General features: G+C 36.0%; 1 long non-coding RNA gene across 1 annotated transcript in view; it reads right to left on the reverse strand.

Moving 5' to 3' along the window:
* The window catches only part of LOC105513408, a 167,834-nt gene that overhangs the window by 75,772 nt on the left and 74,338 nt on the right, over nucleotides 1–17,724 (reverse strand). The window contains exon 5 of the long non-coding RNA XR_001002023.1: nucleotides 11,487–11,490. This is a non-coding gene — a long non-coding RNA (uncharacterized LOC105513408). The remainder of the gene's footprint in view (nucleotides 1–11,486; nucleotides 11,491–17,724) is intronic.

Raw genomic sequence — 17,724 nt, forward strand, 5'->3', positions numbered from 1 at the left:
GAACTAGAAATACCATTTGACCCAGCCATCCCATTACTGGGGATATACCCAAAGGATTATAAATCATGCTGCTATAAAGACACAGGCACACGTATGTTTACTGCGGCACTATTCACAATAGCAAAGACTTGGAATCAACCCAAATGTCCATCAGTGACAGACTGGCTTAAGAAAATGTGGCACATATACACCATGGAATACTATTTGGCAATAAAAAGATGAGTTCGTGTCCTTTGTAGGGACATGGATGCAGCTGGAAACCATCATTCTCCGCAAACTATTGCAAGAACAGAAAACGAAATACTACAAGTTCTCACTCATAGGTGGGAACTGAACAGTGAGATCACTTGGACACAGGAAGGGGAACATCACACACCAGGTTCTATTGTGGGGAGGGGGTAGGGGGAGGAATAGCATTAGGAGATATACCTAATGTAAATGACGAGTTAATGGGTGCAGCACACCAACATGGCACACGTATACATATGTAACAAACCTGCACGTTGTGCATATGTACCCTAGAACTTAAAAGTATAATAAAAAGAAAAAAGAAAAAGGTATAGAACCAATATTCATTCATTGGGTATGTAACAAGTACCATCTAAACCCTTTATTTATTTCATTTAATCCTTACAATACTATACAGTATGTACTATTACCCGTTTTGAGAGGAAGGAACTGAAGCTCAGAGAGGTTAGATAACTTATCTAAGTTCACAAAGCAGCCTTTTCAGATGCAGAATCCTTAATGATATCAATGAAGGAAATTACACTGTAATGATGAGATTGTTTGGCTTGCATAAGATAATGGACTTGAAAATATTTCAACTGTAAAGCACTAAATAATTTTGAAAAAGACAATCATGCATTTGCTGATCATTAATAGTTTTTGACAGAGTCCACATAATTAAGTTAAAAGAAAGACAAATGTTTTAACTAATGTTCAACAAGACAATGCCTAATATCTTGTGCCAGGAAATAGTAGGTGTGCAATAAATACTTGTGTTATTGAACCAAATTAACTTGATACTAACTAAAATAAAAATAGAAACAAATAAGTAAATATCTCTTAGCTACTCTCCATAAGCTACATGAATATACTCACTCTAGATATAAAAAATTAAATTTGCTAAATGATTATACATGTATGTAAAATATTTAATTGACATTTCAGATAACTGATCATTAGATAGAAAAATCTGTGGGTTGTTTTGGGGAGCGGGAAGATATTCACATATATACAAAAAAAAAACAGAAATCACACACACAGAGTGGTGCATTTAGTATCTAAGCAAACCAACAGTAAAGTGAATAAAAATCTAGAATGGATAAAATAATTAAGAATGTTTCCATTTTAACTCTGAAAATCTAATAATTAAAATTTTTAATCTGAATATTACCTTCCCTTTAAACAAAGCATTCCAGTAATTTCTAAAAATTTCCTATTTTGGATATTTGAAATAATAGCTCCTAATCATTTAAATAACCTGTTAAAATGCTGCTAAGTCAAAATTAAATGCCTATAGTTTTGATTCAAACAAGACCTGAACAATTTTTGCCTATTTTTACCAATATATAAAACATACACCACCTATACCATTAAGATGATTAAACCAAGTTAAGGCTATGTGTCATGTAAATTTCCAAAGTTCAAATATTTTTATTGCTGCCAAATGCACCAAGGGTGGCTTTTCCTTGCTATTACTTAGTTTAAAGTTTAAATTGCTACAGACAATCAAGGAACAAATTGGGAATAAAAACAATACATTACTGATGCACCAATAAAAATGAACAGATATGGATACTGTCAGATAAATGTTCTAAAATTTGCCATATATAAAGTAAACCAGTTTCTTTCTGAGAAATAAAGAGATGAATTATTCTTTTCTGCCAATATGTTCTGTTGATCTTTAGCAGATAGAATAAATTAATTCTAAAATATTTTATCTAAAAATACTTACAGTTCACTCTTACCTATTTAATCAGTATTGTGAGCCCAAGGGAAAATATTAAATATACAGAGGTTTCTTTGGAAGCCTCCCATTGCCTCACAAGTATATAATTAGTTACATTCCCCACACACTTTTTCCTACTCCAAGATTTCAATTATTATTAACAATCAAGTTAACTGAAGTTGGTATCCCCTTTCCCATCTGCCAGGCTTATTTGAGGTTTTAATAAACCCTTAAATATATATATATATAATATATATATAAGTATGCTTCAATATATATATTGAAGAATGCTATAGTATATTCTTAAAGACCAAACACACACACACACACACACACTCAAATCCCTTTTTAAGATACAAAGGAATTGAGACTATCCCATAGAACAACAGACTCTGGTTGATATTCTGGAGAGTAGACCTTGCTTAGCCACCATTCAAATTTAAACCCTGGCACAGCATAGATTACCTACTCATGGACACTTGAGAAATTAATTAGCAACTCTCCAAGATCATTTATATAATTAGCTTTGAGTTCAAATGAAACTAGCTTATGAAAATATCAGTGTCCTTTATGTCTTCTTTGTAAATAATTATAAATTATAGAATTTAATAAACAGAGCTAAAAGATAAATTAAAACTATAATATTAATATTACTTGATATTATTAACCAGAACATAATTATAAATCAAGTGGAAAGGGTTAACTAAATCAGCTGAGTTAAACTTATAATACAAAATTTATCTCCTCTAATGTTTCAATAATTATATTTTTCAGGCAATTTGTATATAAAATTGTCAATCTTATCACATGTATCACTTGTGCAAGATTTGTTAAGACAGACCAAATTTTAATTGATTTAGAAAGTAAAACATGCTTAAGAAAAAGAATTGTATAGTAATTCTAACAACATGTCAATAACTTGTCACAGTTACTTGCTCAACTCACTGTTAGATTCCCAGAACCAAGTATACTGCCTATAACAGTACAAGTACTCAGTAATATTAAACTGAAGTTACATCTTTCAACAGGCTGTACTAAAATTATTTTTTAAGAATGTCTTAGTCCATTCAGGCTGCTATAACAGAATACCATAGTCTAGATGGCTATAAGCAACAGAAACTTACTTCTTACAGCTCTGGAGGCTGGGAAGTCTAAGATCAAGGAACTAACAGATTCAGTGGCTGGTGAGGGCCTGCTTCCTAACTCATAGATGGGTGTCTAGTCATTCATTGTCTTCACATGGCAGAAGGGGCAAAGCAGTTCTCTGGAGGTAGCTTTTTATAATGGCACTAATGCCATTCATGAGAGCTCCTATGACCTAATCTCTCTACCCTAATCATGACTCTCATGACCTAATTACCTACTAAAGGCCAAGCCAACACATTGGAGATTAGGTTTCAACATATGAATTTGGGGAGAACATAAACATTCAGTCTATAGCAAAGATAATTTCAGATAAAATCTTGATAATTTTAGTGCGTGTATGCCTATGTGGATTTTTCTGAGACAAAGATCCATATCTGTCATCAGGGACTAAAAGGACTATATAACTCTAAAAAGTTAAAAGCTATGGACCTGCACAAAATATGGATGGCTGAACACAGACCATGTCTTTTAAACACACAGCAGACAGCACCTCTAGAAATAGTTGAGAAGAGGAAGGAAAGTCAATTCTAGAAGAAAAACAAAGGAATTTTGTTGCTTTTTTTCACCTGTTTGTTGCCTTTGTTATTCTGCCTACATTAACCAGAATTAGCAGATTACCACAATTTTTCACTTGATTTCAGTGGAACAAATGCAGCCACTGATACAATCACAGGACAGCACACCCTAGAAGGGAACACAACTGCTTTCATTAAGTTAAATGTACCTATAGCAGGATGAATAAGTATCTTACTAGATAATTCCTTTTGAATCTAGAGTTTAGCTTATTAAATATTCCTGTCATTAATTTTTGTAATCATCATTTGCTACAACTCAGTAAAACAGTTGCTAAATCTCATATGATAAAAGAAAGCTAGATTTCATATTAATTGCCCCTTTCAATATCACTTAATTGTCTTCCTTTAATTTTGAGCACACCTGTTTTGTAGGTGATCACCATACAGCCCTGACTCCCCACATTCACTGTATGTACTTCATGCCAGTAACTAAAATGCTGTAATTCCACATCATTATATTAAGCGACAGCCAAGTTCCAGATTTTACACTGTCTGATTACTAAAATCACATTAGTTCACTACTAGAGTTTAGTCACTGTATCAACTATTGGTATTAAATCTTTGAATGCAATGAAAGTTAACAATGCTATTTTTATGTTGTGCCAAAAAATCATTCAGTCTGTTTTCTCTTTTTGATTACAGTTCATTTAAGGGAAAAATGTTGCTGTATGGTTTGACAATGTTTTATGTGTCTTTGGCTGATAGAACACACAAAACGTTTGAATAGGCCCATTTATTTGAGCAGACATATTAAATAATACTTTAAATGTGAACATGCATGTCATAAATTTTGTAGTCTCTTTAAAGTAGGATAAATCTGGTACTTAAAGTAGCCTTTGTTCAAAGCCATTTTTTTTTGTAACAGTCATAAAGGGACTCTGATTTGTGCTGCATGAACAATGCCAGCATCATCATTTTAATGTTATCCATATGGGCTTCTAATAATAGATAAGAGTCTACATTTGTATTATATGTCTTAGAGACATTTAAAATCTAGATAAGGAAAGGCTGAATTCATTGGCCCCATAGTTAAAGGAAAGCAGACCCTAATTAAAAGAATTCTGTTCTGAATTAACTAGTTTGACATGTGCTAATTGACAGTTCCTGTGAAATGGTTCTAATTAAAGTCAATATGTCTTTTTCAATTAAAAGGAAATTAAGAATATACTAATATACATTAACAACTTAATCTGCCTTCAATATCCCATACATCAGCTGCTTTTCCTTCCTAACATTATTGGAGAACCATCTGACATGAATCATCTACTGTTTGCTTATGGTATCTCATTATTACTTCACACCAGCACAGCAGTAGTAGATATCCCCTTGAGGAAGAAGATAACCTGCACATGCTTTGATTTTTCAGAACTCCTAACTCTTAGTTCATTAACTATAAACCACCTTTTTGAATTGAAAAAAAGTGGACATTTCTTAATAAGAATCTTTGCTAAATGAAAACAAAGACAAGTGTTCTCAATTAGTTGGTCTTTTTACTATAGGCCTTAGAGGTAATTGCATTCTGCTGTAAAGAAGGCTGGACTAAGTTTTCATCATTTGGTTTGATTCAAACCAAAGCTTGATTTAAGCAACACACAACAAAAACATTTTTCAAACCATGTTGTTTCCCAGGTGAAACTTCGGGTAAATATCAGGTGGGAATACTCTGCATTGTATATATAACAGGAAATAGAAAGCAAGTTTGCTTAAACGCCTGCACTAACAGAAGGCCCATGTATACAATGAAAATGTAGCATTAAAGAAGTTGTTTATAGCAACATAATTAAATATTCAAATGTACATTACCAAAGCTATGATGTTAGCAATTTCAGTTCCAGAGAAAGTAATATTAAACTGAAACATCAATACTAATGTACAGGACATTAACATTACATGGAGAACAATGAAAAAGATTAAAACTATTTGTTTCTTAGTAGGTGATTATAATTTAGACATTTTAATTACAATAAAAGGAAAGTTTTTACACTATCGAGTTTTTTAAGGAAAGTTTTTACACTATCAAGATATTATATGCAATTTTTCCTGATATAGCTAATATTTTGATAAGCATTCCATCACAACCCCCTTTCTGCAGAGTTTAGAATTCAACATGAAATGTAGCAACTTAAATCAATAGGAAATTATTTTACTTATTTTCACCAAAATTCGTGTTTAATTTAGACCAAGAAAAAAGGTAAACAAGTCTCTCCCACTTTGCCACTTTCATTCACTCACATCTTTAAAAGGTGAAATTTGTAGCATTCACCTGTAGCATTCTGAGTAGCGATAAGAGAGGCAGCTAGCCAGTCAGCCAACACAATCTCACATTGAAAGCATTTTTCCCCAAATGTACTCTATTATTCTTTCTGAGTAGTTACCAAAAACTTTAATGAAAATCATCTTAAGTGGAACTCAAAAAGCATGTGAAGTCTAGTGAATTTCCAAATGAGTAAACACATATTAATCTACTTTCAATAAAGTGCCTTCTCATAATTATAAATATAATCAGACTCAACAGTCAAAATGCAGTGCTATGTATTACCATGTGGAGCCCCTAGTTTGATTTCCAATCCTGAGACTTGCTCCTCAAGCTGGCATAGACTGGAAATGCTGCAATAACAGCATGTACTCAGCTTTTTTAAATAGGAAAGAAGCCAATGCAGCAACTTTTCTGCCCAATTAAAGAGCATTGTCTATAGCAGGCCTACACAACATAAGGCCTGCAGACTGCACACAGCCATGAAGCAATTGTTCATGACCCACCCACAGATTTGGGAAGGGGGACTAAGTAGAAAGACATACAATATGGCATATATGTCAGCAATAAGAGAAAAGACTGTTCCACAGACTCCATCTCTCAGCTCAGGTTACAATGACAATGCTAATCTCAGGATGGCAGCCAACGTGATCTGTCAATCCTCCCAAGGAATACATCCACTCTACCAATGCTGCACTTGTGTAAAAACTTACTAAAGGGCAGGTTTTGTCGTTGTTGTTTTGGTTGTTTTTTATTTTTTGTTTTTTGAGATGGAGTCTTGCTCTGTCGCCTAGGCTGGAGTGCAGTGGTGTGATCTCTGCTCACTGCAACTTCCACCTCCCAGGTTCAAGCAATTATCCTGCTTCAGCCACCTGAGTAGCTGAGATTACAGGTGTGTGCCACCACGTCTGGTTAATTCTTGTATTTTTAGTAGAGATAGGGTTTCACCATGTTGGTCAGGCTGGTCTCAAACTCCTGACCTTGTGATCTGCTTACCTCGGCCTCCCAAAGTGCTGGAATTACAGGTGTGAGCCACCGCACCCAGCCAAAGGGCAGTTTTATATACTGAACTGAAAATAGGAAAACCCTGTAGCATTCACCTGAGGATTTATACTATTTGAACAGTTTATAAATATTTATTGATGATCTTCATGGTTTATATTTTCTTATAGAAACTTATTTTCATTTCTTTCTCTTACTCCACCCATTCAATTACCAATGAGTGACTATATAACTCATTCAAACTGGAAAGCTTTTAAGAATAAACATGGAGGAAAGTGATGTCATGGAAGACAGTGGAGTAGGATCAATCCCTTTACCAAAACGATTGAGTTGACACAAACTGTCGTAACTAACTACTTCAGAACTCAAGTCTAGCTGAACATTTGCAGTGTCTAGAGGAGTGCTTGATGAAGAAAGAAACTAGTAAATTTTGGTGAATGTCAGTGTTATGTACAGCAACTACTATCCTTAAGCCCTGTGGAAAGCAGCATGGGGAGAATGGCCTGTATGTCTGGTGCAATTTGCTGGTGCCAGAGTGAACAACAGGAACCTTCTCTTGAAAAAAATTGGGTTTCTGTATTTTGATCTGTTTGGAAGTTCACTGAGGGACCAGTACACAGGTGGTTCAACCATGATGGGCTGAAGCAACTTCCCAGGCATCAGCTGAAGGAAGTTTAAAAGAATATACTTTACTTTTCTTCTCTTACAAAATCCAGGCATTTAAGAAAATCTCTGTCAGTGTGTTGGCTGACCATGAAGATAACAAAACATAGGCTTCAGAAACCACACATAACAAGGAATATAGTTTTTTCAAAAAAATTTGGAAAAGTCCCTAAACAAATGAACTGCTGCCTTCATCAAGCAACAACAATAACCATTCATGTAGAAGGCAAAATTTGATTTCTAAAATTGCCACATTACAGTATTCAAAATGTCCAGTTCTCAACAAAAAAATTATGAAGCACACAAAAAACAGAAAAGTATGACCCATTCGTGGGGAAAAAAATGATAGAGACCATTCCTGAGGAAGCCCAGATGTTGAATTTACTAAGCAAAGACTTTAAAATTAACTGGCTTAAAGATGCTCAAAGAATTAAAGGAAACCATGAGTAAATAACTAAATGATATTAGGCAAACTATTTATAAAGAGTAAGAAATATCAATAAAAAAAGAGATTTTTTTTTAAAAAAAGAATCCAATAGAAATAATAGAGATGAAAAATATGAGAGATTAAATTAAAAATTCACAAGAGGGGTTCAACAGCCAATTTGCTCAGGCAAAAGAAATATTTATCAAACTCAAAGACAGGACAATTATACTTATCCAGTCTTATGAACAGACAAAAAAAAATGAGTGAAGCAAAATAAACAGAGTCTACAGGACCTATGAGACATCATCAAGTACACCAACATACACATTATGGGTTACAGAAACCGAAAAGAAAGAAAGGAAGAAACATTATCCAAAAACTTCCAAAATTTGATGAAAGATGTGATGCTACACATCCAGGAATCTCAACAAACTCCAAGCAAAACAAACTCAACGAGATCCACACAAAGACACATTATAATCAAACTGCCGATAGACAAAGACAAAGAAAAAAATCTTGAAATCAGCAAGAGAGAAGGGATTTATCACATACAAGGCATCCTCAGTAAGATTAACAACCTATTTTTATGAGAAACTATGGAGGTCAAAAGGGAGTGGAATAAAATATTTAAAATACAGAAAGGGAAAAAAAAAGCCAACCAGGAATTTATATACAGCAAAATACTTCAAAAATGAAGAAGAAATTAAGACATTGACAGATAAAAGTTCACTGACAGACTTGCCCTACAAGAAATATTAAAGGAATTCTTCAGGCTGAAATCAAATGATACTAAGCAGTAACTTAAAGCCACACAACAAAATAAAAGTCACTGATAAGGTAACTACATAGGTAAATGTAAAACCTAGTATTAATGTATGTTGGGCATGTAATTTCTCTTTTTATTTCCTGTATGATTTAAAACACAAATGCATAAAACAATAATTATAAATCTATGTTAACAGGCACATATGCATAAAGATACAATTTGTGACAGTAACAACATCAAGGGAAGAATGGAGCTGAGTAGGAGCAGAATTAATGTATGCTGCTGAAGTTAAGAACTAGATTGTTATAAATGTAGAATATTAACTGTAATCTCCCATGGTAACCACTAAGAAAATAATTTAAAATATATTGAAAAGGAAATGAGGAGGATATCAAAATATTATACTAAAAAATCCAATCAAACACAGAGGAGGCAATATTGGAGAAATTGAGAAACAAAAAAGACATGATATATAGAAAATAAATAGCACAATGGCAAAAATAAGTTCTTCATTATCAGTTGGCACTATAACTGTAAACGAATTAAACCAATTAAAAAACAGAGATGGTAGAACAAATTTTTTTAAAACATGATCCAGCTAGTTGCTGCTTATAAGAGACCAATTTTAGGCCGGGCGCGGTGGCTCAAGCCTGTAATCCCAGCACTTTGGAGGCCGAGACGGGTGGATCACGAGGTCAGGAGATCGAGACCATCCTGAGCTACATGGTGAAACCCCGTCTCTACTAAAAAATACAAAAAAAAAAACTAGCCGGGCGAGGTGGCGGGCACCTGTAGTCCCAGCTACTCGGGAGGCTGAGGCAGGAGAATGGCGTAAAAAACCCAGGAGGCGGAGCTTGCAGTGAGCCGAGATCGCGCCACTGCACCACTCCAGCCTGGGCGACAGAGCTAGACTCTGTCTCCAAAAAAAAAGAGACCAATTTTAGACCCCAAAGATATAATAGGTTAACAATGAAAGGATAGAAAAAAATATTCCATGCAAACAACCACCCAAAGAGAGCCAGGCTGGCTATACTAATATCAGAAAAAAAAGGATTTTACATCAAAAACTATTGCAAAAGACAAAGAAATGCATTTTATAAGGATAAAAGGATCCATTCATCAATATGATATAACAATTATAAATGTATACACATCAAGCTAGAGAGCCTGAGAATGTATAAAGCAAACAGTGACAAAACTGAAGAGAGAAAATAGGCTAGAATACAGGACAATTATATAATTAGGATAATAATTGGAAACTCTAGAATAATCGTTGGAAACTTCAATAGCCCACTTTTAGTAATGGATAGAACACATAGAAAATAAAGAAACAGATGACTTGAACAACACTATAAAGCAACAAGGCCTAACAGACATATATAGAACACTCTACCAAAAATGGAAGAATATGTATTCTTCTCAAGTTCACATGAAACATTCTCCAGAATAAACCATAATTTAGATCATAACACAATTTTCAATCAACTTTAAAATATATAAATCACACCAAGTATCTTCTACAACAACAATGAAATGAGGCTAGAAATCAATAAAAGAAGGAAAACTAGAAAATTTTCAAGTTCACAGAAATTAAATAACATATTCTTAAACAATAGGTTAAGAAAGAAATCACTAGAAAAACAGGAAAATACTTTCAGATAAAATGCAAATCAAAGCACAACATACCAAAATGTATATGAGGCAGCAAAAGCAGTACTCAGGGGAAATTTTTATAGCTGTAAACATCTACATTTTTTTAAAAATCTCAAATTAACAACCTAACTTTACACCTTAAGAAACTAGAAAAATAAGTGCAAATTAAACCCAAAGCAAGCCAAAGAAATAATAAAGATTAGAGAAAAGATAAACAAAATAGAAAGGAGAAAAACAATAGAGAAAAATCAACAGGAACAAAAAATGGTTTGTTGATAAAAATCAACTGTAGAAATTACCGGGGTGGCTGTCAAGATGGCCAAATAGGAACAGCTCTGGTCTGCAGCTTCCAGTGAGATCAACACAGGAGGCAGGTGATTTCTGCATTTTCAGCTGAGGTACCTGGCTCATCTCATTGGGACAGGTTAGACGGTGGGTGCAGCCCACAGAGGATGAGCCGAAGCAGGGTGGGGCATCACCTCACCCAGGAAGCATAAGGGGTCAGTGAACTCCCTCACCTAGCCAACGGAAGCCGTGAGGGACTGTGGCATGAGGAATAGTGCACTCCAACCCAGATACTATGCTTTTCCCACGGTCTTTGCAACCCACAGACCAGGAGATTCCCTCCAGTGCCTATATCACCAGGGCCCTGGATTTCAAGCACAAAACTGGATGGCCATTTGGGCAGACATTGAGCTAACTGCAAGAGTTTTTTTTCATACCCCAGAGGAGCCTGGAATTACAGCAAGACAGAACCATTTGCTCCCTTGTAAAGGGGGCTAAAGCCAGAAAACCAAGTGGTCTAGCTCAGCAGATACCACCCCCACAGAGCCAAGCAATCTAAGATCAACTGGCTTGAAATTCTCACTGCAAGCACAGCGGTCTGAAGTCAACCTGGGACGCTCTAGCTTGGTAAAGGGAGAGGCGTCCACCATTACTGAGGCTTAAGTAGGTACTTTTCCCCTCACAGTGTAAACAAAGCCTCTGGGAAGTTCCAGCTGGGCAGACCCCACTGCAGCTTGGCAAAGCTGCTGTAGCCAGACTGCCTCTCTAGATTCCCCATCTCTGGGCAGGGCATCTCAGGTTAGACGAATTGCTAACTAGAATAACCAGTTTAGAGAAGAACATAAATGACCTGATGGAGCTAAAAAACACAGCGTAAGAACTTCATGATGCTTACACAATTATCAATAGCTGAGTCAATTAAGCAGAAGAAAGGATATCAGAGATTGAAGATTAACTCATCGAAATAAAGTGTGAAGACATGATTAGAGAAAAAAGGATAAAAAGAAATGAACAAAACCCCCAGAAATATGGGACTATGTGAAAAGACCAAACCTATGTTTGATTGGTTTACCTGAAAGTGATGAGGAAAATGGAACCAAGTTAGAAAACACACTTCAGGATATTACCCAGGAGAACTTCCCTAACCTAGCAAGACAGGCCAACATTCAAATTCAAGAAATACAGAGAATATCACAAAGATACTCCTCAAGAAGAGCAACCCCAAGACACACAATCCTCAGATTCACCAAGGTTGAAATGAAGGAAACAATGTTAAGGGCAGCCAGAGAGAAAGGTCAGGTAACCCACAAAGGGAAACCCATCAGACTAACAGCAGATCTCTCTGCAGAAACCCTGCAAGCCAGAAGAGAGTAGGGGCCAAGATTCAACATTCTTAAAGAAAAGAATTTTCTACCCAGAATTTCACATCCAGTCAAACTAAGCTTCATAAGTGAAGGAGAAATAAACTCCTTTACAGACAAGCAAATGCTGAGAGATTCTGTCACCAACAGGCCTGCCTTACAAGAGCTCCTGAAGGAAGCGCTAAACATGGAAAGGAAAAACTGGTACCAACCACTATAAAAACTTACCAAATGGTAAAGACCATTGACACTACAAAGAAACTGCATCAACTAACGAGCAAAATAACCAACTAGCATCATAATGACAGGATCAAATTTACACATAACAATATTAATCTTAAATGTAAGCAGGCTAAATGCCCCTATTAAAAGACACAGACTGGCAAATTGGATAAAGAGTCAAGACCCATCAGTGTGCTGTATTCAGGAGACCCATCTCATGAGCAATGACACACATAGGTTCAAAATAAAGGGATGAAGGAACATTTACCAAGCAAACAGAAAGCAAAAAAAAAGCAGGGGTTGCAATTCTAGTCGCTGATAAAACAGACGTTAAACCAACAAAGATCAAAAGAGACAAAGAAGGGCATTACATATTGGTAAAGGAATCAATGCAACAAGAAAAGCTAACTATCTTAAACATATAGGCACCCAGATTCATAAAGCAAGTTCTTAGAGAGCTACAAAGAGACTTAGAATCCCACACAATAATACTGGGAGACTTTAACACCCCACTGTCAATATTAGACAGATCAACAAGATAGAAAATTAACAAGGATATTCAGGACTTGAACTCAGCTCTGGACCAGGCAGAGCTAACAGACACCTACAGAACTCTCCATCCCAAATCAACAGAATATACATTCACCTCAACACCACATTGTACTTATTCTAAAATTGACCACGAAATTGGAAGTAAAACACTCCACAGCAAAATGCAAAAAAATAGAAATCATAACAGTCCCCCAGACCACAGTGCAATCAATTGGAACTCAGGACTAAGAAACTCACTCAAAACCGCTCAACTACATGAAAACTGAACAACCTGCTCCTGAATGACTATTGGGTAAATAATGAAATTAAGACAGAAATAATTAAATTCTTTGAAACCAATGAGAACAAAGATACAACATACCAAAATCTCTGGGACACAGCTAAAGCACTGTTTAGAGGGAAATGTATAGCACTAATACCCTCAGGAGAAAGCAGGAAAGATCTAAAATCAACACTTTACCATCACAGTTAAAAGAACTAGAGAAGCAAGAGCAAACACATTCAAAAGCTAGCAGAAGACAATAAATAACTAAGATCAGAGCAGAAGTGAAGGAGATAGACACACACCCTTCAAAAAATCAATGAATCCAGGAGCTGTTTTTTTTTTTTTAATATCAACAAAACAGATAGACTGCTAGCCACATTAATAAAAGAAGAAAAGAGAAGCATCAAATAGACACAATAAAAAATGATAAAGGTGATACCACCACTGGTCCCACAGAAATACAAACCACCATCAGAGAATACTATAAACACCTCTACACAAATAAACTAGAAAATCTAGAAGAAATGGATAAATTCCTGGACACATACATCCTCCTAAGACTAAACCAAGAAGATGTTGAATCCCCGAACAGACCAATAACAAGTTCTGAAATTACAGCAATAATTAATAGCCTACCAACCAAAAAAATAAGCCCAGGACCAAAAACAGATTCACAATCGAATTCTACCAGAGGTACGAAGAGGAGCTGGTACTATTCCTTCTGAAACTATTCCAATCAATAGAAAAAGAGAGTATCCTCCCTAACTCATTTTATGAGGCCAGCATCATCCTGATACCAAAACCTGGCAGAGACACAACACATAAAAGAAACCTTCAGGCCAATATCCCTGATGAACATCCATGTAAAAATCCTCAATAAAATGCTGGCAAACCGAATCCAGCAGCACATCAAAAAGCTTATCCACCATAATCAAGTCAGCTTCATCCCTGGGATGCAAGGCTCATTCAACATATGCAAATCAGTAAATGTAATCCATCACATAAACAGAACCAATGGCAAAAACCACATGATTATCTCAACAGATGCCAAAAAGGCCTTCAATAAAATTCAACACCCCCTTTGTAGGGACATGGATGCAGCTGGAAACCATCATTCTCAGCAAACTATCGCAAGAACAGAAAACCAAACACCACATGTTCTCACTCATAGGTGGGAACTGAACAATGAGATCACTTGGACTCGGGAAGGGGAACATCACACACCGGGGCCTATCATGGGGAGGGGGGAGGGGGGAGGGATTGCATTGGGAGTTATACCTGATGTAAATGACGAGTTGATGGGTGCTGACGAGTTGATGGGTGCAGCACACCAATATGGCACAAGTATACATATGTAACAAACTTGCACATTATGCACATGTACCCTAGAACAGCCCAAAATTTCGTCTCAGCCCAAAATCTTCTTAAGCTGATAAGTAACTTCAGCAAAGTCTCAGGATACAAAATCAATGTGCAAAAATCACAAGCATTCCTATACACCAACAATAGACAAACAGCCAAATCATGAGTGAACTCCCATTCACAACTGCTACTAAGAGAATAAAGTACCTAGGAATACAACTGACAAGGGATGTGAAAGAACTCTTCAAGGAGAACTACAAACCACTGCTCAGTGAAGTAAGAGAGGACAGAAACAAATTGGAAAACATTCCATGCTCATGGATAGGAAGAATCAATATCATGAAAATGGTCATAATGCCCAAAGTAATTTATAGATTCAACGCTATCCCCATCAAGCTACCATTGATGGGGTAAAAAGAAATTACCACAGCCACACTAAACCTTCAATCAGCCATCAAAATCTAGGAAAGACCCTCCACCAGCAAAAAGATTACAATTTGCTGAAGGCTCAGATGATCATTAGCATTTTTTAGGAGTAATGTATTTTTAGTTAAGGTATATATATATTGTTTTTTATGCATAATGCTATTGCACAAAATAGACTACAATATAGTGAAAACATAACTTTTATATGCACTGGGAAGTCTAAAGATTTAAGTGACTTCCTTTATCGCAGAGGTTCTAGTTTCTTCACAGAACTAGAAAAAGCTACTTTAAACTTCATATGGAACCAAAAAGGAGCCTGTATAGCCAAGACAATTCTAAGCACAAAGAAAAAAGCTGGAGGCATCATGCTACCTGACTTCAAACTATACTACAAGGCTACAGTAACTAAAACAGCATGGTACTGGTACCAAAAGAGATATACAGACCAATGGAACAGAACAGAGGCCTCAGAAATAACACCACACATCTACAACCATCTGATCTTTGACAAGCCTGACAAAAATAAGCAATGGGGAAAGGATTCCCTATTGAATAAATGGTGTTGGGAAAACTGGCTAGCCAAATGCAGAAAACTGAAATTGGACCCCTTCCTTACACTTTATACAAAAATTAACTCAACATGGATTAAAGACTTAAACTAAGACCTAAAACCATAAAAACCCTAGAAGAAAACCTAGGCAATACCATTCAGGACATAGGCATGGGCAAAGACTTCATTACTAAAACCAAAAGCAATGACAACAAAAGCCAAATTTGACAAATGGAGTCTAATTAAACTAAAGAGCTTCTGCATAGCAAAAGAAACTATCATCAGGGTGAACAGACAACCTATAGAATGGGAGAAAATTTTTGCAATCTATCCATCTGATAAAGGGCTAATATCCAGAATCTACAAGGAACTTAAACAATTTTACAAGAAAAAAACAACCCCATCAAAAAGTGGGCAAAGGATATGAACAGACACTTCTCAAAAGAAGACATTTATGCAGCCAACAAACACGTGAAGAAAAGCTCATTATCACTGGTCATCAGAGAAATGCAAATCAAAACCACAATGAGATACCATCTCATGCCAGTTAGAATGACAATCATTAAAAAGTCAGGAAACAACATGCTGGAGAGAATGTGGAGAAATAGGAACACTTTTGCACTGCTGGCGGGAGTGTAAATTAGTTAAACCATTGTGGAAGACAGTGTGACAGTTCCTCAAGGATCTAGAACTAGAAATATCATTTGACCCAGCAATTCCATTACTGGGTATATACCGAAAGGATTATAAATCATTCTACTACAAAGACACATGCATACGTATGTTTACTGCAGCATTGTTCACAATAGCAGACTTAGAACCAACATAAATGTCCATCAATGATAGACTGCATAAAGAAAATGTAGTACATATACACCATGGAATACTCTGCAGCCATAAAAAAGGATGAGCTCATGTCCTTTGCAGCGACATGGATGAAGCCAGAAACCACCATTCTCAGCAAACTAACACAGGAACAGAAAACCAAACACCACATATTCTCACTCATAAGTGGGAGTTGAACAATGACAACACATGGACACAGGGAAGGGAACATCACACACTGGGGCCTGTCGGAGGTTGGAGGACTAGGGAAGGGATAGCATTAGGAGAAATACCTAATGTAGATGACGGGTTAATGAGTGCAGCAAACCACCATGGCAAGTGTATGTAACAAACCTGCATGTTCTGCACATGTATCCCAGAACTTAAAATATAATAAAAAATAAAATAAAAGAAATTACCACAGCCACACTTAACCTACAACAACCACCACCCTGATCAGTCAGCAGCCATCAAAATCTAGGAAAGACCCTCCACCAGCAAAAAGATTACAATTTGCTGAAGGCTCAGATGATCATTAGCATTTTTTAGGAGTAACATATTTTTAGTTAAGGTATATATATATTGTTTTTTAGGCATAACGCTATTGCACAAAATAGACTACAATATAGTGAAAACATAACTTTTATATGCACTGGGAAGTCTAAAGATTCAAGTGACTTCCTTTATCGTGGAGGTTCGGTACTGAATCTGCAGTATCTCTGAGGAAAGCCTGTATTTGAAGAGCTGACTAGAGAAAAGTTTCGTAGAAACACAAAGCCACAATAGAAGTGAGACAGCCTAATTTAATAAAATTAAAAGAAAAAGGAAAAAAAACTCTAAAAAGCATTATGCCTTTGCTCAGAAAAGCTATCTGTTTGCTAGAGTGAGTTCTGACAAAGACCAAATCCTGTCTCAAGTACAAGTTTGGAGCTTGTGTTGAAGTTCTCTAAGGGCAGTTTAACCACAGTAAGAGATTACCTCTTTCATTCCAATTTGTATTCATTAACATACAATTCTTATTATTATTATACTTTAAGTTCTAGGGTACATGTGCACAACGTGCAGGTTTGTTACATTCTCAAAAGAAGACATTTACACAGCCAACAGACACATGAAAAAATGCTCATCATCACTTGACATCACAGAAATGCAAATCAAAACCACAATGAGATACCATCTCACACCAGTTAGAATAACATACAATTCTTAAAATGGTGGGACAGTCAGATGTTTGGTCTAGATCTTCCCAGTTGCTGATGATTTCATGTTCCTGCAAATATAATCTGTACTTTTCTGAAAAAGGAAAATGAAAGAGGATGGGTGACTCTCAGTCAATCCATGTGACTTCTGGATGAGGACCTATGAAATGGAGAAAACTGGATTTCCCAGAACTGGCCCTGCCACCACTCCCTTCAGATCCAATTTGAGCATATGTG

Source organism: Colobus angolensis, unplaced genomic scaffold (assembly GCF_000951035.1).
Source record: "Colobus angolensis palliatus isolate OR3802 unplaced genomic scaffold, Cang.pa_1.0 Scaffold23, whole genome shotgun sequence".
Taxonomy (NCBI): domain Eukaryota; kingdom Metazoa; phylum Chordata; class Mammalia; order Primates; family Cercopithecidae; genus Colobus; species Colobus angolensis.